This window comes from Rhopalosiphum padi, unplaced genomic scaffold (assembly GCF_020882245.1).
Source record: "Rhopalosiphum padi isolate XX-2018 unplaced genomic scaffold, ASM2088224v1 scaffold1, whole genome shotgun sequence".
Lineage (NCBI taxonomy): Eukaryota > Metazoa > Arthropoda > Insecta > Hemiptera > Aphididae > Rhopalosiphum > Rhopalosiphum padi.
Window position 1 is genome coordinate 6,910,776 of NW_026869996.1, and position 25,610 is coordinate 6,936,385.

A 25,610-nucleotide genomic window follows, 5' to 3' on the forward strand; every position below is an offset into this window, starting at 1 on the left:
TGTGACACGAATTCACATTTCTACCACCAAGGAAAGTATCAACATCCTATGTTGAAAATGGACTAGAAGATACTGATAATAATATTGGATTTATGCAATGTGCGTGCAATGGTTATTGAATATAATTGATACTAAATTAATAGCTGTGAAACAATTGAGATTTGTTAAATATCTGAATAAAATAATAGTAAACACCTTTAGCTTGTATTGTTTATTCTTAAAATTTACCTATGCTATAAATATATTTTATTTTTACTATATTTAAATGATCATTATAAAACATTTATAAAACACTCAAATATTAAGTTAATGTTTAGAAGCTTGAACAATAGTTTAAGAAATTTACCATTATTATCTTTCACGTGTTTCATTTAACCTGGTATTTTGAATACACTATGATACATGTTTTTATATGATAATTTTGACAAATTCCCATTTTAAACTGCTTATAAAACACTCAAAATTATTAAATGTATGCACCGACAGAGGGCGGTAGTGGTGACGACATCCGTCGGCCGATGCCCGATCGCCTCGGAGTAAAACTAGTTGGTTGTGTGCCGTTCGCCGGACGGCCTTTTAACATAACTGATGGTTGTTTTTACTTAGCTATTGGGTGTAGTTGTTGTTCATTTAATAAAGATTTTTGATATTATAAACGAATTGTTCATATTTTATGCCCGAAGTTAACACAAGTAAGTGTCTTGATCCTTGACTACTCGATTACGAAAATGATTATAATTTATAATTTTTAACTTGCACATGTTTCATTTAACCTGATATTTTTACTTCATAAAAACTATAAAATATGATTTTACAAGTTAATTTTGACGAATAATACAAATTAATATTTTTAGATTCTGAACGGAGTGATGAATGTATTGATTTTACAATGATGTTTGTATTATTTTTGTGTCCGTCATCACTTTTTGGAGTAGTAATAATGCTTCGTTTTTGACTTCAGCCCCTCTTTGAAAAGACAAAATCGATTTTTTGATTTTGCTGTAACTCAAAAACGACTCATTGTAAATACTTGAAATTTTCAACAAACGTTTATGTTAGCGTTATCTATTTGCGATTAAATTTTCAAAATATTTTGACATTTTTTAAGCTACTTATAGATAATTGAAACTTATCGTAGTAAAAAATAAATCAAAAATCGTTAGTCACAATTTTTGTTTATAAGCATTTAGAGTTCAAATGTTTAGAAAATATATCAAAATCACGAAAATTTGCAAAGAATTTTGAAGTTGAAAATTCATAAAATCTTTGTGATTTATACTTAAGGTTCAAAAATCCAATACTAGGTTATCCATAAGTTTTCCTTCAAGTAACCGTAAAAAAAAAAAATCCATTGTCAATATAGAAAACATTTTATGTGCGTATGAAATATAATTTTTTACGAAATCGCGTAAAATAACGATATATTACAATTTAAATATAGGTAATAATATAATATGTCCAACTAATTATCATTGACTGACAAATCATCTCCGTTCAGAATCGTTTTTCGTATACAATGCTACCCGTCGTTGCATTCAAATTTAACACATCCATTAAAGTGACCAGTGACCTACTCTCCATCTCGACTATACAGCGGAGCGATACCCACTTTTTTCATATTGAAAAGGAGCAAATTTTCAGTTGTACAAATGTATTCTTTAGTCACACTTATAATAGGTACATTTATATTCTACAAAACATTCTGGTATATTTGTAGGTACTATCTTTTATGGCTTATCATAATTATTATTTCTTATCGTCTGTTTATATATTATGTCTATATTTCATTTAATTTTCCAGTTTTACATTCGTATTTGTATTTGAGTTTCAACTGTAAATTGTTTTCAAGAATTTTGTAATAAAAATGAAGTTTGTCTGTTAGTTTATGTTTTGACTGTTTCCATTTCAAAATTATTCAGTGTTGTCCACGTAATAGTTGTTATATAAAAATTGTTGTCCTCCTTACGGTGTCTAGTAGCGACATTTTATCCTCCAACCATTATACATATTTAACTTACTATTTTTTTTTTAGATGGCAGTACAGCAGATCATTCAATACATGCTGAGACATGAATTCACATTTCTACCACTATGCTAAATATCAATATCCTACGTTGAAAATGTACTAGACGATACTGCTAATAATAACGGTTTTGTGCAACGTGCGTGTAATGGGTATTGAATTTAATTGATATTAAATTAATAGTAGTGTAACAAAAAGTCAGTGTCATGAAACCCTGACCATTAGATTATAAGCAAATGATTCTAATTTTCCATAATTGACTTTCAAATATTACATTTAAGGTGATGCTTCATACACACAATAAAAAATGATTTAATATCATAATTTTGATATGATAATTTAAACAAACATTACAAAGTCATACTTTGAACTGCTTGTAAAACACTGTATTCTCAAGTTATTCTCCAAACACTATACATATTTAACTGACTATTTTTTATTTTTAGATGGCAGTACAGCAGATCATTCAATAGAATATGCTGAGACATGAATTCACATTTCTACCACTATGCAAAATATCAACATCCTACGTTGAAAATGTACTAGACGACACTGCTAATATTAATGGTTTTGTGCAACGTGCGTGTAATGGGTATTGAATTTAATTGATATTAAATTAATAGTAGTGTTACAAAAAGGTAGTGTCATAAAACCCTAACCATTATATTAAGTAAATGGTTCTTATTTACCATTATTAACTTCCATATTTTTCATTTAGGCTCATACTTAATAATAAACACTATAAAACGTGCTTATATATCATAATTTTGACTCATATTACAAATTCATATTTTTAGCTGCTCATAAAAATCTCAATTATCAAGTTAGTGTCATGAAACCCAGACAATTAGATTAAGTAAATGATTCTTATTTACCATTACTAACGTCCATATTTGTCATTTAAGCTGATACTTCATAAACACTATAAAAAATGATTTTACATGGTAATTTTAACAAATATTACAAAGTCATATTTTTAACTGCTTATAAAACACTCAATTCTCATGTTAGTGTCTAGAAACCTTGACTACTAGATTATGACAATGATTCTTATTGTATAATGTATACAAGTATTACAAACTCTTATTATTTTAATATTGAAAATCAGCAATTTTATGTTAATGTACAAGTGTATTCTTTACTTCTATTTTGTTTTACATTAAAACTCAACAAAACATTCTGGTAGATTTGTACTATCTCTTTTGTTGCTAAGCATTATAATTATTTCTTTAACCATTATACATATTTAACTGACTACTTTGTGTTTTAGATGGCAGTATAGCAGATCACTCGAGGCATGCTGAGACCATGAATTAACATTTCTATCGCTTGGGAAAGTTACAACATCTTCCGTTGAAAATGGAATAGAAGGTACTGCTAATATTAATGGTTTTATGCAACGTGCGTGTAATGGGTATTGAATGTAATTGGTATTCAATTAATAGTAGTGTTACAAAAAGGTAGTGTCATAATACCCTAACCATTATATTAAGTAAATGGTTCTTATTTACCATTATTAACTTCCATATATTTCATTTAGGCTCATACTTAATAATAAACACTATAAAACGTGCTTATATATCATAATTTTGACTCATATTACAAATTCATATTTTTAGCTGCTCATAAAAATCTCAATTATCAAGTTAGTTTCGTGAAACCTAGACAATTAGATTTAGTACATGATTGTTATTTACCATTACTAACATCCATATTTGTCATTTAAGCTGATACTTCATTAACACTATAAAACATGTTTTTTATATGATAATATTGACTAATATTACAAATTCATACTTTGAACTGCCTGTAAAACACTATATTCTCAAGTTATTCTCCAACCGTTATACATTATTAACTTACTACATTTTTTCAGTTGGCAGTATATCAGATCAATCAAGGAACGCTGTGACACGAATTCACATTTCTACCACCAAGGAAAGTATCAACATCCTATGTTGAAAATGGACTAGAAGATACTGATAATAATATTGGATTTATGCAATGTGCGTGCAATGGTTATTGAATATAATTGATACTAAATTAATAGCTGTGAAACAATTGAGATTTGTTAAATATCTGAATAAAATAATAGTAAACACCTTTAGCTTGTATTGTTTATTCTTAAAATTTACCTATGCTATAAATATATTTTATTTTTACTATATTTAAATGATCATTATAAAACATTTATAAAACACTCAAATATTAAGTTAATGTTTAGAAGCTTGAACAATAGTTTAAGAAATTTACCATTATTATCTTTCACGTGTTTCATTTAACCTGGTATTTTGAATACACTATGATACATGTTTTTATATGATAATTTTGACAAATTCCCATTTTAAACTGCTTATAAAACACTCAAAATTATTAAATGTATGCACCGACAGAGGGCGGTAGTGGTGACGACATCCGTCGGCCGATGCCCGATCGCCTCGGAGTAAAACTAGTTGGTTGTGTGCCGTTCGCCGGACGGCCTTTTAACATAACTGATGGTTGTTTTTACTTAGCTATTGGGTGTAGTTGTTGTTCATTTAATAAAGATTTTTGATATTATAAACGAATTGTTCATATTTTATGCCCGAAGTTAACACAAGTAAGTGTCTTGATCCTTGACTACTCGATTACGAAAATGATTATAATTTATAATTTTTAACTTGCACATGTTTCATTTAACCTGATATTTTTACTTCATAAAAACTATAAAATATGATTTTACAAGTTAATTTTGACGAATAATACAAATTAATATTTTTAGATTCTGAACGGAGTGATGAATGTATTGATTTTACAATGATGTTTGTATTATTTTTGTGTCCGTCATCACTTTTTGGAGTAGTAATAATGCTTCGTTTTTGACTTCAGCCCCTCTTTGAAAAGACAAAATCGATTTTTTGATTTTGCTGTAACTCAAAAACGACTCATTGTAAATACTTGAAATTTTCAACAAACGTTTATGTTAGCGTTATCTATTTGCGATTAAATTTTCAAAATATTTTGACATTTTTTAAGCTACTTATAGATAATTGAAACTTATCGTAGTAAAAAATAAATCAAAAATCGTTAGTCACAATTTTTGTTTATAAGCATTTAGAGTTCAAATGTTTAGAAAATATATCAAAATCACGAAAATTTGCAAAGAATTTTGAAGTTGAAAATTCATAAAATCTTTGTGATTTATACTTAAGGTTCAAAAATCCAATACTAGGTTATCCATAAGTTTTCCTTCAAGTAACCGTAAAAAAAAAAAATCCATTGTCAATATAGAAAACATTTTATGTGCGTATGAAATATAATTTTTTACGAAATCGCGTAAAATAACGATATATTACAATTTAAATATAGGTAATAATATAATATGTCCAATTAATTATCATTGACTGACATATCATCTCCGTTCAGAATCGTTTTTCGTATACAATGCTACCCGTCGTTGCATTCAAATTTAACACATCCATTAAAGTGACCAGTGACCTACTCTCCATCTCTACTATACAGCGGAGCGATACCCACTTTTTTCATATTGAAAAGGAGCAAATTTTCAGTTGTACAAATGTATTCTTTAGTCACACTTATAATAGGTACATTTATATTCTACAAAACATTCTGGTATATTTGTAGGTACTATCTTTTATGGCTTATCATAATTATTATTTCTTATCGTCTGTTTATATATTATGTCTATATTTCATTTAATTTTCCAGTTTTACATTCGTATTTGTATTTGAGTTTCAACTGTAAATTGTTTTCAAGAATTTTGTAATAAAAATGAAGTTTGTCTGTTAGTTTATGTTTTGACTGTTTCCATTTCAAAATTATTCAGTGTTGTCCACGTAATAGTTGTTATATAAAAATTGTTGTCCTCCTTACGGTGTCTAGTAGCGACATTTTATCCTCCAACCATTATACATATTTAACTTACTATTTTTTTTTTAGATGGCAGTACAGCAGATCATTCAATACATGCTGAGACATGAATTCACATTTCTACCACTATGCTAAATATCAATATCCTACGTTGAAAATGTACTAGACGATACTGCTAATAATAACGGTTTTGTGCAACGTGCGTGTAATGGGTATTGAATTTAATTGATATTAAATTAATAGTAGTGTAACAAAAAGTCAGTGTCATGAAACCCTGACCATTAGATTATAAGCAAATGATTCTAATTTTCCATAATTGACTTTCAAATATTACATTTAAGGTGATGCTTCATACACACAATAAAAAATGATTTAATATCATAATTTTGATATGATAATTTAAACAAACATTACAAAGTCATACTTTGAACTGCTTGTAAAACACTGTATTCTCAAGTTATTCTCCAAACACTATACATATTTAACTGACTATTTTTTATTTTTAGATGGCAGTACAGCAGATCATTCAATAGAATATGCTGAGACATGAATTCACATTTCTACCACTATGCAAAATATCAACATCCTACGTTGAAAATGTACTAGACGACACTGCTAATATTAATGGTTTTGTGCAACGTGCGTGTAATGGGTATTGAATTTAATTGATATTAAATTAATAGTAGTGTTACAAAAAGGTAGTGTCATAAAACCCTAACCATTATATTAAGTAAATGGTTCTTATTTACCATTATTAACTTCCATATTTTTCATTTAGGCTCATACTTAATAATAAACACTATAAAACGTGCTTATATATCATAATTTTGACTCATATTACAAATTCATATTTTTAGCTGCTCATAAAAATCTCAATTATCAAGTTAGTGTCATGAAACCCAGACAATTAGATTAAGTAAATGATTCTTATTTACCATTACTAACGTCCATATTTGTCATTTAAGCTGATACTTCATAAACACTATAAAAAATGATTTTACATGGTAATTTTAACAAATATTACAAAGTCATATTTTTAACTGCTTATAAAACACTCAATTCTCATGTTAGTGTCTAGAAACCTTGACTACTAGATTATGACAATGATTCTTATTGTATAATGTATACAAGTATTACAAACTCTTATTATTTTAATATTGAAAATCAGCAATTTTATGTTAATGTACAAGTGTATTCTTTACTTCTATTTTGTTTTACATTAAAACTCAACAAAACATTCTGGTAGATTTGTACTATCTCTTTTGTTGCTAAGCATTATAATTATTTCTTTAACCATTATACATATTTAACTGACTACTTTGTGTTTTAGATGGCAGTATAGCAGATCACTCGAGGCATGCTGAGACCATGAATTAACATTTCTATCGCTTGGGAAAGTTACAACATCTTCCGTTGAAAATGGAATAGAAGGTACTGCTAATATTAATGGTTTTATGCAACGTGCGTGTAATGGGTATTGAATGTAATTGGTATTCAATTAATAGTAGTGTTACAAAAAGGTAGTGTCATAATACCCTAACCATTATATTAAGTAAATGGTTCTTATTTACCATTATTAACTTCCATATATTTCATTTAGGCTCATACTTAATAATAAACACTATAAAACGTGCTTATATATCATAATTTTGACTCATATTACAAATTCATATTTTTAGCTGCTCATAAAAATCTCAATTATCAAGTTAGTTTCGTGAAACCTAGACAATTAGATTTAGTACATGATTGTTATTTACCATTACTAACATCCATATTTGTCATTTAAGCTGATACTTCATTAACACTATAAAACATGTTTTTTATATGATAATATTGACTAATATTACAAATTCATACTTTGAACTGCCTGTAAAACACTATATTCTCAAGTTATTCTCCAACCGTTATACATTATTAACTTACTACATTTTTTCAGTTGGCAGTATATCAGATCAATCAAGGAACGCTGTGACACGAATTCACATTTCTACCACCAAGGAAAGTATCAACATCCTATGTTGAAAATGGACTAGAAGATACTGATAATAATATTGGATTTATGCAATGTGCGTGCAATGGTTATTGAATATAATTGATACTAAATTAATAGCTGTGAAACAATTGAGATTTGTTAAATATCTGAATAAAATAATAGTAAACACCTTTAGCTTGTATTGTTTATTCTTAAAATTTACCTATGCTATAAATATATTTTATTTTTACTATATTTAAATGATCATTATAAAACATTTATAAAACACTCAAATATTAAGTTAATGTTTAGAAGCTTGAACAATAGTTTAAGAAATTTACCATTATTATCTTTCACGTGTTTCATTTAACCTGGTATTTTGAATACACTATGATACATGTTTTTATATGATAATTTTGACAAATTCCCATTTTAAACTGCTTATAAAACACTCAAAATTATTAAATGTATGCACCGACAGAGGGCGGTAGTGGTGACGACATCCGTCGGCCGATGCCCGATCGCCTCGGAGTAAAACTAGTTGGTTGTGTGCCGTTCGCCGGACGGCCTTTTAACATAACTGATGGTTGTTTTTACTTAGCTATTGGGTGTAGTTGTTGTTCATTTAATAAAGATTTTTGATATTATAAACGAATTGTTCATATTTTATGCCCGAAGTTAACACAAGTAAGTGTCTTGATCCTTGACTACTCGATTACGAAAATGATTATAATTTATAATTTTTAACTTGCACATGTTTCATTTAACCTGATATTTTTACTTCATAAAAACTATAAAATATGATTTTACAAGTTAATTTTGACGAATAATACAAATTAATATTTTTAGATTCTGAACGGAGTGATGAATGTATTGATTTTACAATGATGTTTGTATTATTTTTGTGTCCGTCATCACTTTTTGGAGTAGTAATAATGCTTCGTTTTTGACTTCAGCCCCTCTTTGAAAAGACAAAATCGATTTTTTGATTTTGCTGTAACTCAAAAACGACTCATTGTAAATACTTGAAATTTTCAACAAACGTTTATGTTAGCGTTATCTATTTGCGATTAAATTTTCAAAATATTTTGACATTTTTTAAGCTACTTATAGATAATTGAAACTTATCGTAGTAAAAAATAAATCAAAAATCGTTAGTCACAATTTTTGTTTATAAGCATTTAGAGTTCAAATGTTTAGAAAATATATCAAAATCACGAAAATTTGCAAAGAATTTTGAAGTTGAAAATTCATAAAATCTTTGTGATTTATACTTAAGGTTCAAAAATCCAATACTAGGTTATCCATAAGTTTTCCTTCAAGTAACCGTAAAAAAAAAAAATCCATTGTCAATATAGAAAACATTTTATGTGCGTATGAAATATAATTTTTTACGAAATCGCGTAAAATAACGATATATTACAATTTAAATATAGGTAATAATATAATATGTCCAATTAATTATCATTGACTGACATATCATCTCCGTTCAGAATCGTTTTTCGTATACAATGCTACCCGTCGTTGCATTCAAATTTAACACATCCATTAAAGTGACCAGTGACCTACTCTCCATCTCTACTATACAGCGGAGCGATACCCACTTTTTTCATATTGAAAAGGAGCAAATTTTCAGTTGTACAAATGTATTCTTTAGTCACACTTATAATAGGTACATTTATATTCTACAAAACATTCTGGTATAATTGTAGGTACTATCTTTTATGGCTTATCATAATTATTATTTCTTATCGTCTGTTTATATATTATGTCTATATTTCATTTAATTTTCCAGTTTTACATTCGTATTTGTATTTGAGTTTCAACTGTAAATTGTTTTCAAGAATTTTGTAATAAAAATGAAGTTTGTCTGTTAGTTTATGTTTTGACTGTTTCCATTTCAAAATTATTCAGTGTTGTCCACGTAATAGTTGTTATATAAAAATTGTTGTCCTCCTTACGGTGTCTAGTAGCGACATTTTATCCTCCAACCATTATACATATTTAACTTACTATTTTTTTTTTAGATGGCAGTACAGCAGATCATTCAATACATGCTGAGACATGAATTCACATTTCTACCACTATGCTAAATATCAATATCCTACGTTGAAAATGTACTAGACGATACTGCTAATAATAACGGTTTTGTGCAACGTGCGTGTAATGGGTATTGAATTTAATTGATATTAAATTAATAGTAGTGTAACAAAAAGTCAGTGTCATGAAACCCTGACCATTAGATTATAAGCAAATGATTCTAATTTTCCATAATTGACTTTCAAATATTACATTTAAGGTGATGCTTCATACACACAATAAAAAATGATTTAATATCATAATTTTGATATGATAATTTAAACAAACATTACAAAGTCATACTTTGAACTGCTTGTAAAACACTGTATTCTCAAGTTATTCTCCAAACACTATACATATTTAACTGACTATTTTTTATTTTTAGATGGCAGTACAGCAGATCATTCAATAGAATATGCTGAGACATGAATTCACATTTCTACCACTATGCAAAATATCAACATCCTACGTTGAAAATGTACTAGACGACACTGCTAATATTAATGGTTTTGTGCAACGTGCGTGTAATGGGTATTGAATTTAATTGATATTAAATTAATAGTAGTGTTACAAAAAGGTAGTGTCATAAAACCCTAACCATTATATTAAGTAAATGGTTCTTATTTACCATTATTAACTTCCATATTTTTCATTTAGGCTCATACTTAATAATAAACACTATAAAACGTGCTTATATATCATAATTTTGACTCATATTACAAATTCATATTTTTAGCTGCTCATAAAAATCTCAATTATCAAGTTAGTGTCATGAAACCCAGACAATTAGATTAAGTAAATGATTCTTATTTACCATTACTAACGTCCATATTTGTCATTTAAGCTGATACTTCATAAACACTATAAAAAATGATTTTACATGGTAATTTTAACAAATATTACAAAGTCATATTTTTAACTGCTTATAAAACACTCAATTCTCATGTTAGTGTCTAGAAACCTTGACTACTAGATTATGACAATGATTCTTATTGTATAATGTATACAAGTATTACAAACTCTTATTATTTTAATATTGAAAATCAGCAATTTTATGTTAATGTACAAGTGTATTCTTTACTTCTATTTTGTTTTACATTAAAACTCAACAAAACATTCTGGTAGATTTGTACTATCTCTTTTGTTGCTAAGCATTATAATTATTTCTTTAACCATTATACATATTTAACTGACTACTTTGTGTTTTAGATGGCAGTATAGCAGATCACTCGAGGCATGCTGAGACCATGAATTAACATTTCTATCGCTTGGGAAAGTTACAACATCTTCCGTTGAAAATGGAATAGAAGGTACTGCTAATATTAATGGTTTTATGCAACGTGCGTGTAATGGGTATTGAATGTAATTGGTATTCAATTAATAGTAGTGTTACAAAAAGGTAGTGTCATAATACCCTAACCATTATATTAAGTAAATGGTTCTTATTTACCATTATTAACTTCCATATATTTCATTTAGGCTCATACTTAATAATAAACACTATAAAACGTGCTTATATATCATAATTTTGACTCATATTACAAATTCATATTTTTAGCTGCTCATAAAAATCTCAATTATCAAGTTAGTTTCGTGAAACCTAGACAATTAGATTTAGTACATGATTGTTATTTACCATTACTAACATCCATATTTGTCATTTAAGCTGATACTTCATTAACACTATAAAACATGTTTTTTATATGATAATATTGACTAATATTACAAATTCATACTTTGAACTGCCTGTAAAACACTATATTCTCAAGTTATTCTCCAACCGTTATACATTATTAACTTACTACATTTTTTCAGTTGGCAGTATATCAGATCAATCAAGGAACGCTGTGACACGAATTCACATTTCTACCACCAAGGAAAGTATCAACATCCTATGTTGAAAATGGACTAGAAGATACTGATAATAATATTGGATTTATGCAATGTGCGTGCAATGGTTATTGAATATAATTGATACTAAATTAATAGCTGTGAAACAATTGAGATTTGTTAAATATCTGAATAAAATAATAGTAAACACCTTTAGCTTGTATTGTTTATTCTTAAAATTTACCTATGCTATAAATATATTTTATTTTTACTATATTTAAATGATCATTATAAAACATTTATAAAACACTCAAATATTAAGTTAATGTTTAGAAGCTTGAACAATAGTTTAAGAAATTTACCATTATTATCTTTCACGTGTTTCATTTAACCTGGTATTTTGAATACACTATGATACATGTTTTTATATGATAATTTTGACAAATTCCCATTTTAAACTGCTTATAAAACACTCAAAATTATTAAATGTATGCACCGACAGAGGGCGGTAGTGGTGACGACATCCGTCGGCCGATGCCCGATCGCCTCGGAGTAAAACTAGTTGGTTGTGTGCCGTTCGCCGGACGGCCTTTTAACATAACTGATGGTTGTTTTTACTTAGCTATTGGGTGTAGTTGTTGTTCATTTAATAAAGATTTTTGATATTATAAACGAATTGTTCATATTTTATGCCCGAAGTTAACACAAGTAAGTGTCTTGATCCTTGACTACTCGATTACGAAAATGATTATAATTTATAATTTTTAACTTGCACATGTTTCATTTAACCTGATATTTTTACTTCATAAAAACTATAAAATATGATTTTACAAGTTAATTTTGACGAATAATACAAATTAATATTTTTAGATTCTGAACGGAGTGATGAATGTATTGATTTTACAATGATGTTTGTATTATTTTTGTGTCCGTCATCACTTTTTGGAGTAGTAATAATGCTTCGTTTTTGACTTCAGCCCCTCTTTGAAAAGACAAAATCGATTTTTTGATTTTGCTGTAACTCAAAAACGACTCATTGTAAATACTTGAAATTTTCAACAAACGTTTATGTTAGCGTTATCTATTTGCGATTAAATTTTCAAAATATTTTGACATTTTTTAAGCTACTTATAGATAATTGAAACTTATCGTAGTAAAAAATAAATCAAAAATCGTTAGTCACAATTTTTGTTTATAAGCATTTAGAGTTCAAATGTTTAGAAAATATATCAAAATCACGAAAATTTGCAAAGAATTTTGAAGTTGAAAATTCATAAAATCTTTGTGATTTATACTTAAGGTTCAAAAATCCAATACTAGGTTATCCATAAGTTTTCCTTCAAGTAACCGTAAAAAAAAAAAATCCATTGTCAATATAGAAAACATTTTATGTGCGTATGAAATATAATTTTTTACGAAATCGCGTAAAATAACGATATATTACAATTTAAATATAGGTAATAATATAATATGTCCAATTAATTATCATTGACTGACATATCATCTCCGTTCAGAATCGTTTTTCGTATACAATGCTACCCGTCGTTGCATTCAAATTTAACACATCCATTAAAGTGACCAGTGACCTACTCTCCATCTCTACTATACAGCGGAGCGATACCCACTTTTTTCATATTGAAAAGGAGCAAATTTTCAGTTGTACAAATGTATTCTTTAGTCACACTTATAATAGGTACATTTATATTCTACAAAACATTCTGGTATATTTGTAGGTACTATCTTTTATGGCTTATCATAATTATTATTTCTTATCGTCTGTTTATATATTATGTCTATATTTCATTTAATTTTCCAGTTTTACATTCGTATTTGTATTTGAGTTTCAACTGTAAATTGTTTTCAAGAATTTTGTAATAAAAATGAAGTTTGTCTGTTAGTTTATGTTTTGACTGTTTCCATTTCAAAATTATTCAGTGTTGTCCACGTAATAGTTGTTATATAAAAATTGTTGTCCTCCTTACGGTGTCTAGTAGCGACATTTTATCCTCCAACCATTATACATATTTAACTTACTATTTTTTTTTTAGATGGCAGTACAGCAGATCATTCAATACATGCTGAGACATGAATTCACATTTCTACCACTATGCTAAATATCAATATCCTACGTTGAAAATGTACTAGACGATACTGCTAATAATAACGGTTTTGTGCAACGTGCGTGTAATGGGTATTGAATTTAATTGATATTAAATTAATAGTAGTGTAACAAAAAGTCAGTGTCATGAAACCCTGACCATTAGATTATAAGCAAATGATTCTAATTTTCCATAATTGACTTTCAAATATTACATTTAAGGTGATGCTTCATACACACAATAAAAAATGATTTAATATCATAATTTTGATATGATAATTTAAACAAACATTACAAAGTCATACTTTGAACTGCTTGTAAAACACTGTATTCTCAAGTTATTCTCCAAACACTATACATATTTAACTGACTATTTTTTATTTTTAGATGGCAGTACAGCAGATCATTCAATAGAATATGCTGAGACATGAATTCACATTTCTACCACTATGCAAAATATCAACATCCTACGTTGAAAATGTACTAGACGACACTGCTAATATTAATGGTTTTGTGCAACGTGCGTGTAATGGGTATTGAATTTAATTGATATTAAATTAATAGTAGTGTTACAAAAAGGTAGTGTCATAAAACCCTAACCATTATATTAAGTAAATGGTTCTTATTTACCATTATTAACTTCCATATTTTTCATTTAGGCTCATACTTAATAATAAACACTATAAAACGTGCTTATATATCATAATTTTGACTCATATTACAAATTCATATTTTTAGCTGCTCATAAAAATCTCAATTATCAAGTTAGTGTCATGAAACCCAGACAATTAGATTAAGTAAATGATTCTTATTTACCATTACTAACGTCCATATTTGTCATTTAAGCTGATACTTCATAAACACTATAAAAAATGATTTTACATGGTAATTTTAACAAATATTACAAAGTCATATTTTTAACTGCTTATAAAACACTCAATTCTCATGTTAGTGTCTAGAAACCTTGACTACTAGATTATGACAATGATTCTTATTGTATAATGTATACAAGTATTACAAACTCTTATTATTTTAATATTGAAAATCAGCAATTTTATGTTAATGTACAAGTGTATTCTTTACTTCTATTTTGTTTTACATTAAAACTCAACAAAACATTCTGGTAGATTTGTACTATCTCTTTTGTTGCTAAGCATTATAATTATTTCTTTAACCATTATACATATTTAACTGACTACTTTGTGTTTTAGATGGCAGTATAGCAGATCACTCGAGGCATGCTGAGACCATGAATTAACATTTCTATCGCTTGGGAAAGTTACAACATCTTCCGTTGAAAATGGAATAGAAGGTACTGCTAATATTAATGGTTTTATGCAACGTGCGTGTAATGGGTATTGAATGTAATTGGTATTCAATTAATAGTAGTGTTACAAAAAGGTAGTGTCATAATACCCTAACCATTATATTAAGTAAATGGTTCTTATTTACCATTATTAACTTCCATATATTTCATTTAGGCTCATACTTAATAATAAACACTATAAAACGTGCTTATATATCATAATTTTGACTCATATTACAAATTCATATTTTTAGCTGCTCATAAAAATCTCAATTATCAAGTTAGTTTCGTGAAACCTAGACAATTAGATTTAGTACATGATTGTTATTTACCATTACTAACATCCATATTTGTCATTTAAGCTGATACTTCATTAACACTATAAAACATGTTTTTTATATGATAATATTGACTAATATTACAAATTCATACTTTGAACTGCCTGTAAAACACTATATTCTCAAGTTATTCTCCAACCGTTATACATTATTAACTTACTACATTTTTTCAGTTGGCAGTATATCAGATCAATCAAGGAACGCTGTGACACGAATTCACATTTCTACCACCAAGGAAAGTATCAACATCCTATGTTGAAAATGGACTAGAAGATACTGATAATAATATTGGATTTATGCAATGTGCGTGCAATGGTTATTGAATATAATTGATACTAAATTAATAGCTGTGAAACAATTGAGATTTGTTAAATATCTGAATAAAATAATAGTAAACACCTTTAGCTTGTATTGTTTATTCTTAAAATTTACCTATGCTATAAATATATTTTATTTTTACTATATTTAAATGATCATTATAAAACATTTATAAAACACTCAAATATTAAGTTAATGTTTAGAAGCTTGAACAATAGTTTAAGAAATTTACCATTATTATCTTTCACGTTTTTCATTTAACCTGGTATTTTGAATACACTATGATACATGTTTTTATATGATAATTTTGACAAATTCCCATTTTAAACTGCTTATAAAACACTCAAAATTATTAAATGTATGCACCGACAGAGGGCGGTAGTGGTGACGACATCCGTCGGCCGATGCCCGATCGCCTCGGAGTAAAACTAGTTGGTTGTGTGCCGTTCGCCGGACGGCCTTTTAACATAACTGATGGTTGTTTTTACTTAGCTATTGGGTGTAGTTGTTCATTTAATAAAGATTTTTGATATTATAAACGAATTGTTCATATTTTATGCCCGAAGTTAACACAAGTAAGTGTCTTGATCCTTGACTACTCGATTACGAAAATGATTATAATTTATAATTTTTAACTTGCACATGTTTCATTTAACCTGATATTTTTACTTCATAAAAACTATAAAATATGATTTTACAAGTTAATTTTGACGAATAATACAAATTAATATTTTTAGATTCTGAACGGAGTGATGAATGTATTGATTTTACAATGATGTTTGTATTATTTTTGTGTCCGTCATCACTTTTTGGAGTAGTAATAATGCTTCGTTTTTGACTTCAGCCCCTCTTTGAAAAGACAAAATCGATTTTTTGATTTTGCTGTAACTCAAAAACGACTCATTGTAAATACTTGAAATTTTCAACAAACGTTTATGTTAGCGTTATCTATTTGCGATTAAATTTTCAAAATATTTTGACATTTTTTAAGCTACTTATAGATAATTGAAACTTATCGTAGTAAAAAATAAATCAAAAATCGTTAGTCACAATTTTTGTTTATAAGCATTTAGAGTTCAAATGTTTAGAAAATATATCAAAATCACGAAAATTTGCAAAGAATTTTGAAGTTGAAAATTCATAAAATCTTTGTGATTTATACTTAAGGTTCAAAAATCCAATACTAGGTTATCCATAAGTTTTCCTTCAAGTAACCGTAAAAAAAAAAAATCCATTGTCAATATAGAAAACATTTTATGTGCGTATGAAATATAATTTTTTACGAAATCGCGTAAAATAACGATATATTACAATTTAAATATAGGTAATAATATAATATGTCCAATTAATTATCATTGACTGACATATCATCTCCGTTCAGAATCGTTTTTCGTATACAATGCTACCCGTCGTTGCATTCAAATTTAACACATCCATTAAAGTGACCAGTGACCTACTCTCCATCTCTACTATACAGCGGAGCGATACCCACTTTTTTCATATTGAAAAGGAGCAAATTTTCAGTTGTACAAATGTATTCTTTAGTCACACTTATAATAGGTACATTTATATTCTACAAAACATTCTGGTATATTTGTAGGTACTATCTTTTATGGCTTATCATAATTATTATTTCTTATCGTCTGTTTATATATTATGTCTATATTTCATTTAATTTTCCAGTTTTACATTCGTATTTGTATTTGAGTTTCAACTGTAAATTGTTTTCAAGAATTTTGTAATAAAAATGAAGTTTGTCTGTTAGTTTATGTTTTGACTGTTTCCATTTCAAAATTATTCAGTGTTGTCCACGTAATAGTTGTTATATAAAAATTGTTGTCCTCCTTACGGTGTCTAGTAGCGACATTTTATCCTCCAACCATTATACATATTTAACTTACTATTTTTTTTTTAGATGGCAGTACAGCAGATCATTCAATACATGCTGAGACATGAATTCACATTTCTACCACTATGCTAAATATCAATATCCTACGTTGAAAATGTACTAGACGATACTGCTAATAATAACGGTTTTGTGCAACGTGCGTGTAATGGGTATTGAATTTAATTGATATTAAATTAATAGTAGTGTAACAAAAAGTCAGTGTCATGAAACCCTGACCATTAGATTATAAGCAAATGATTCTAATTTTCCATAATTGACTTTCAAATATTACATTTAAGGTGATGCTTCATACACACAATAAAAAATGATTTAATATCATAATTTTGATATGATAATTTAAACAAACATTACAAAGTCATACTTTGAACTGCTTGTAAAACACTGTATTCTCAAGTTATTCTCCAAACACTATACATATTTAACTGACTATTTTTTATTTTTAGATGGCAGTACAGCAGATCATTCAATAGAATATGCTGAGACATGAATTCACATTTCTACCACTATGCAAAATATCAACATCCTACGTTGAAAATGTACTAGACGACACTGCTAATATTAATGGTTTTGTGCAACGTGCGTGTAATGGGTATTGAATTTAATTGATATTAAATTAATAGTAGTGTTACAAAAAGGTAGTGTCATAAAACCCTAACCATTATATTAAGTAAATGGTTCTTATTTACCATTATTAACTTCCATATTTTTCATTTAGGCTCATACTTAATAATAAACACTATAAAACGTGCTTATATATCATAATTTTGACTCATATTACAAATTCATATTTTTAGCTGCTCATAAAAATCTCAATTATCAAGTTAGTGTCATGAAACCCAGACAATTAGATTAAGTAAATGATTCTTATTTACCATTACTAACGTCCATATTTGTCATTTAAGCTGATACTTCATAAACACTATAAAAAATGATTTTACATGGTAATTTTAACAAATATTACAAAGTCATATTTTTAACTGCTTATAAAACACTCAATTCTCATGTTAGTGTCTAGAAACCTTGACTACTAGATTATGACAATGATTCTTATTGTATAATGTATACAAGTATTACAAACTCTTATTATTTTAATATTGAAAATCAGCAATTTTATGTTAATGTACAAGTGTATTCTTTACTTCTATTTTGTTTTACATTAAAACTCAACAAAACATTCTGGTAGATTTGTACTATCTCTTTTGTTGCTAAGCATTATAATTATTTCTTTAACCATTATACATATTTAACTGACTACTTTGTGTTTTAGATGGCAGTATAGCAGATCACTCGAGGCATGCTGAGACCATGAATTAACATTTCTATCGCTTGGGAAAGTTACAACATCTTCCGTTGAAAATGGAATAGAAGGTACTGCTAATATTAATGGTTTTATGCAACGTGCGTGTAATGGGTATTGAATGTAATTGGTATTCAATTAATAGTAGTGTTACAAAAAGGTAGTGTCATAATACCCTAACCATTATATTAAGTAAATGGTTCTTATTTACCATTATTAACTTCCATATATTTCATTTAGGCTCATACTTAATAATAAACACTATAAAACGTGCTTATATATCATAATTTTGACTCATATTACAAATTCATATTTTTAGCTGCTCATAAAAATCTCAATTATCAAGTTAGTTTCGTGAAACCTAGACAATTAGATTTAGTACATGATTGTTATTTACCATTACTAACATCCATATTTGTCATTTAAGCTGATACTTCATTAACACTATAAAACATGTTTTTTATATGATAATATTGACTAATATTACAAATTCATACTTTGAACTGCCTGTAAAACACTATATTCTCAAGTTATTCTCCAACCGTTATACATTATTAACTTACTACATTTTTTCAGTTGGCAGTATATCAGATCAATCAAGGAACGCTGTGACACGAATTCACATTTCTACCACCAAGGAAAGTATCAACATCCTATGTTGAAAATGGACTAGAAGATACTGATAATAATATTGGATTTATGCAATGTGCGTGCAATGGTTATTGAATATAATTGATACTAAATTAATAGCTGTGAAACAATTGAGATTTGTTAAATATCTGAATAAAATAATAGTAAACACCTTTAGCTTGTATTGTTTATTCTTAAAATTTACCTATGCTATAAATATATTTTATTTTTACTATATTTAAATGATCATTATAAAACATTTATAAAACACTCAAATATTAAGTTAATGTTTAGAAGCTTGAACAATAGTTTAAGAAATTTACCATTATTATCTTTCACGTGTTTCATTTAACCTGGTATTTTGAATACACTATGATACATGTTTTTATATGATAATTTTGACAAATTCCCATTTTAAACTGCTTATAAAACACTCAAAATTATTAAATGTATGCACCGACAGAGGGCGGTAGTGGTGACGACATCCGTCGGCCGATGCCCGATCGCCTCGGAGTAAAACTAGTTGGTTGTGTGCCGTTCGCCGGACGGCCTTTTAACATAACTGATGGTTGTTTTTACTTAGCTATTGGGTGTAGTTGTTGTTCATTTAATAAAGATTTTTGATATTATAAACGAATTGTTCATATTTTATGCCCGAAGTTAACACAAGTAAGTGTCTTGATCCTTGACTACTCGATTACGAAAATGATTATAATTTATAATTTTTAACTTGCACATGTTTCATTTAACCTGATATTTTTACTTCATAAAAACTATAAAATATGATTTTACAAGTTAATTTTGACGAATAATACAAATTAATATTTTTAGATTCTGAACGGAGTGATGAATGTATTGATTTTACAATGATGTTTGTATTATTTTTGTGTCCGTCATCACTTTTTGGAGTAGTAATAATGCTTCGTTTTTGACTTCAGCCCCTCTTTGAAAAGACAAAATCGATTTTTTGATTTTGCTGTAACTCAAAAACGACTCATTGTAAATACTTGAAATTTTCAACAAACGTTTATGTTAGCGTTATCTATTTGCGATTAAATTTTCAAAATATTTTGACATTTTTTAAGCTACTTATAGATAATTGAAACTTATCGTAGTAAAAAATAAATCAAAAATCGTTAGTCACAATTTTTGTTTATAAGCATTTAGAGTTCAAATGTTTAGAAAATATATCAAAATCACGAAAATTTGCAAAGAATTTTGAAGTTGAAAATTCATAAAATCTTTGTGATTTATACTTAAGGTTCAAAAATCCAATACTAGGTTATCCATAAGTTTTCCTTCAAGTAACCGTAAAAAAAAAAAATCCATTGTCAATATAGAAAACATTTTATGTGCGTATGAAATATAATTTTTTACGAAATCGCGTAAAATAACGATATATTACAATTTAAATATAGGTAATAATATAATATGTCCAATTAATTATCATTGACTGACATATCATCTCCGTTCAGAATCGTTTTTCGTATACAATGCTACCCGTCGTTGCATTCAAATTTAACACATCCATTAAAGTGACCAGTGACCTACTCTCCATCTCTACTATACAGCGGAGCGATACCCACTTTTTTCATATTGAAAAGGAGCAAATTTTCAGTTGTACAAATGTATTCTTTAGTCACACTTATAATAGGTACATTTATATTCTACAAAACATTCTGGTATATTTGTAGGTACTATCTTTTATGGCTTATCATAATTATTATTTCTTATCGTCTGTTTATATATTATGTCTATATTTCATTTAATTTTCCAGTTTTACATTCGTATTTGTATTTGAGTTTCAACTGTAAATTGTTTTCAAGAATTTTGTAATAAAAATGAAGTTTGTCTGTTAGTTTATGTTTTGACTGTTTCCATTTCAAAATTATTCAGTGTTGTCCACGTAATAGTTGTTATATAAAAATTGTTGTCCTCCTTACGGTGTCTAGTAGCGACATTTTATCCTCCAACCATTATACATATTTAACTTACTATTTTTTTTTTAGATGGCAGTACAGCAGATCATTCAATACATGCTGAGACATGAATTCACATTTCTACCACTATGCTAAATATCAATATCCTACGTTGAAAATGTACTAGACGATACTGCTAATAATAACGGTTTTGTGCAACGTGCGTGTAATGGGTATTGAATTTAATTGATATTAAATTAATAGTAGTGTAACAAAAAGTCAGTGTCATGAAACCCTGACCATTAGATTATAAGCAAATGATTCTAATTTTCCATAATTGACTTTCAAATATTACATTTAAGGTGATGCTTCATACACACAATAAAAAATGATTTAATATCATAATTTTGATATGATAATTTAAACAAACATTACAAAGTCATACTTTGAACTGCTTGTAAAACACTGTATTCTCAAGTTATTCTCCAAACACTATACATATTTAACTGACTATTTTTTATTTTTAGATGGCAGTACAGCAGATCATTCAATAGAATATGCTGAGACATGAATTCACATTTCTACCACTATGCAAAATATCAACATCCTACGTTGAAAATGTACTAGACGACACTGCTAATATTAATGGTTTTGTGCAACGTGCGTGTAATGGGTATTGAATTTAATTGATATTAAATTAATAGTAGTGTTACAAAAAGGTAGTGTCATAAAACCCTAACCATTATATTAAGTAAATGGTTCTTATTTACCATTATTAACTTCCATATTTTTCATTTAGGCTCATACTTAATAATAAACACTATAAAACGTGCTTATATATCATAATTTTGACTCATATTACAAATTCATATTTTTAGCTGCTCATAAAAATCTCAATTATCAAGTTAGTGTCATGAAACCCAGACAATTAGATTAAGTAAATGATTCTTATTTACCATTACTAACGTCCATATTTGTCATTTAAGCTGATACTTCATAAACACTATAAAAAATGATTTTACATGGTAATTTTAACAAATATTACAAAGTCATATTTTTAACTGCTTATAAAACACTCAATTCTCATGTTAGTGTCTAGAAACCTTGACTACTAGATTATGACAATGATTCTTATTGTATAATGTATACAAGTATTACAAACTCTTATTATTTTAATATTGAAAATCAGCAATTTTATGTTAATGTACAAGTGTATTCTTTACTTCTATTTTGTTTTACATTAAAACTCAACAAAACATTCTGGTAGATTTGTACTATCTCTTTTGTTGCTAAGCATTATAATTATTTCTTTAACCATTATACATATTTAACTGACTACTTTGTGTTTTAGATGGCAGTATAGCAGATCACTCGAGGCATGCTGAGACCATGAATTAACATTTCTATCGCTTGGGAAAGTTACAACATCTTCCGTTGAAAATGGAATAGAAGGTACTGCTAATATTAATGGTTTTATGCAACGTGCGTGTAATGGGTATTGAATGTAATTGGTATTCAATTAATAGTAGTGTTACAAAAAGGTAGTGTCATAATACCCTAACCATTATATTAAGTAAATGGTTCTTATTTACCATTATTAACTTCCATATATTTCATTTAGGCTCATACTTAATAATAAACACTATAAAACGTGCTTATATATCATAATTTTGACTCATATTACAAATTCATATTTTTAGCTGCTCATAAAAATCTCAATTATCAAGTTAGTTTCGTGAAACCTAGACAATTAGATTTAGTACATGATTGTTATTTACCATTACTAACATCCATATTTGTCATTTAAGCTGATACTTCATTAACACTATAAAACATGTTTTTTATATGATAATATTGACTAATATTACAAATTCATACTTTGAACTGCCTGTAAAACACTATATTCTCAAGTTATTCTCCAACCGTTATACATTATTAACTTACTACATTTTTTCAGTTGGCAGTATATCAGATCAATCAAGGAACGCTGTGACACGAATTCACATTTCTACCACCAAGGAAAGTATCAACATCCTATGTTGAAAATGGACTAGAAGATACTGATAATAATATTGGATTTATGCAATGTGCGTGCAATGGTTATTGAATATAATTGATACTAAATTAATAGCTGTGAAACAATTGAGATTTGTTAAATATCTGAATAAAATAATAGTAAACACCTTTAGCTTGTATTGTTTATTCTTAAAATTTACCTATGCTATAAATATATTTTATTTTTACTATATTTAAATGATCATTATAAAACATTTATAAAACACTCAAATATTAAGTTAATGTTTAGAAGGTTGAACAATAGTTTAAGAAATTTACCATTATTATCTTTCACGTGTTTCATTTAACCTGGTATTTTGAATACACTATGATACATGTTTTTATATGATAATTTTGACAAATTCCCATTTTAAACTGCTTATAAAACACTCAAAATTATTAAATGTATGCACCGACAGAGGGCGGTAGTGGTGACGACATCCGTCGGCCGATGCCCGATCGCCTCGGAGTAAAACTAGTTGGTTGTGTGCCGTTCGCCGGACGGCCTTTTAACATAACTGATGGTTGTTTTTACTTAGCTATTGGGTGTAGTTGTTGTTCATTTAATAAAGATTTTTGATATTATAAACGAATTGTTCATATTTTATGCCCGAAGTTAACACAAGTAAGTGTCTTGATCCTTGACTACTCGATTACGAAAATGATTATAATTTATAATTTTTAACTTGCACATGTTTCATTTAACCTGATATTTTTACTTCATAAAAACTATAAAATATGATTTTACAAGTTAATTTTGACGAATAATACAAATTAATATTTTTAGATTCTGAACGGAGTGATGAATGTATTGATTTTACAATGATGTTTGTATTATTTTTGTGTCCGTCATCACTTTTTGGAGTAGTAATAATGCTTCGTTTTTGACTTCAGCCCCTCTTTGAAAAGACAAAATCGATTTTTTGATTTTGCTGTAACTCAAAAACGACTCATTGTAAATACTTGAAATTTTCAACAAACGTTTATGTTAGCGTTATCTATTTGCGATTAAATTTTCAAAATATTTTGACATTTTTTAAGCTACTTATAGATAATTGAAACTTATCGTAGTAAAAAATAAATCAAAAATCGTTAGTCACAATTTTTGTTTATAAGCATTTAGAGTTCAAATGTTTAGAAAATATATCAAAATCACGAAAATTTGCAAAGAATTTTGAAGTTGAAAATTCATAAAATCTTTGTGATTTATACTTAAGGTTCAAAAATCCAATACTAGGTTATCCATAAGTTTTCCTTCAAGTAACCGTAAAAAAAAAAAATCCATTGTCAATATAGAAAACATTTTATGTGCGTATGAAATATAATTTTTTACGAAATCGCGTAAAATAACGATATATTACAATTTAAATATAGGTAATAATATAATATGTCCAATTAATTATCATTGACTGACATATCATCTCCGTTCAGAATCGTTTTTCGTATACAATGCTACCCGTCGTTGCATTCAAATTTAACACATCCATTAAAGTGACCAGTGACCTACTCTCCATCTCTACTATACAGCGGAGCGATACCCACTTTTTTCATATTGAAAAGGAGCAAATTTTCAGTTGTACAAATGTATTCTTTAGTCACACTTATAATAGGTACATTTATATTCTACAAAACATTCTGGTATATTTGTAGGTACTATCTTTTATGGCTTATCATAATTATTATTTCTTATCGTCTGTTTATATATTATGTCTATATTTCATTTAATTTTCCAGTTTTACATTCGTATTTGTATTTGAGTTTCAACTGTAAATTGTTTTCAAGAATTTTGTAATAAAAATGAAGTTTGTCTGTTAGTTTATGTTTTGACTGTTTCCATTTCAAAATTATTCAGTGTTGTCCACGTAATAGTTGTTATATAAAAATTGTTGTCCTCCTTACGGTGTCTAGTAGCGACATTTTATCCTCCAACCATTATACATATTTAACTTACTATTTTTTTTTTAGA

General features: G+C 27.6%; 6 long non-coding RNA genes across 6 annotated transcripts; all 6 read left to right on the forward strand.

Annotated features, from left to right (window-relative positions):
• Positions 1-2,402: 2,402 nt before the first annotated feature.
• Positions 2,403-4,117, forward strand: LOC132931400 (uncharacterized). Its single transcript, XR_009662590.1, has 3 exons — positions 2,403-2,615; positions 3,294-3,394; positions 3,900-4,117. It is a non-coding gene; the product is annotated as an uncharacterized LOC132931400 (long non-coding RNA).
• A 2,215-nt stretch (positions 4,118-6,332) lies between these two features.
• LOC132931409 (uncharacterized) lies at positions 6,333-8,047 on the forward strand. The gene is made up of 3 exons (XR_009662598.1): positions 6,333-6,545; positions 7,224-7,324; positions 7,830-8,047. It is a non-coding gene; the product is annotated as an uncharacterized LOC132931409 (long non-coding RNA).
• A 2,215-nt stretch (positions 8,048-10,262) lies between these two features.
• LOC132931408 (uncharacterized) lies at positions 10,263-11,977 on the forward strand. The gene is made up of 3 exons (XR_009662597.1): positions 10,263-10,475; positions 11,154-11,254; positions 11,760-11,977. It is a non-coding gene; the product is annotated as an uncharacterized LOC132931408 (long non-coding RNA).
• Positions 11,978-14,192: 2,215 nt separating this feature from the next.
• On the forward strand, positions 14,193-15,907 carry LOC132931406 (uncharacterized). Its single transcript, XR_009662596.1, has 3 exons — positions 14,193-14,405; positions 15,084-15,184; positions 15,690-15,907. It is a non-coding gene; the product is annotated as an uncharacterized LOC132931406 (long non-coding RNA).
• A 2,212-nt stretch (positions 15,908-18,119) lies between these two features.
• LOC132931405 (uncharacterized) lies at positions 18,120-19,834 on the forward strand. The gene is made up of 3 exons (XR_009662595.1): positions 18,120-18,332; positions 19,011-19,111; positions 19,617-19,834. It is a non-coding gene; the product is annotated as an uncharacterized LOC132931405 (long non-coding RNA).
• A 2,215-nt stretch (positions 19,835-22,049) lies between these two features.
• On the forward strand, positions 22,050-23,764 carry LOC132931404 (uncharacterized). Its single transcript, XR_009662594.1, has 3 exons — positions 22,050-22,262; positions 22,941-23,041; positions 23,547-23,764. It is a non-coding gene; the product is annotated as an uncharacterized LOC132931404 (long non-coding RNA).
• The last annotated feature ends 1,846 nt before the right edge of the window (positions 23,765-25,610 follow it).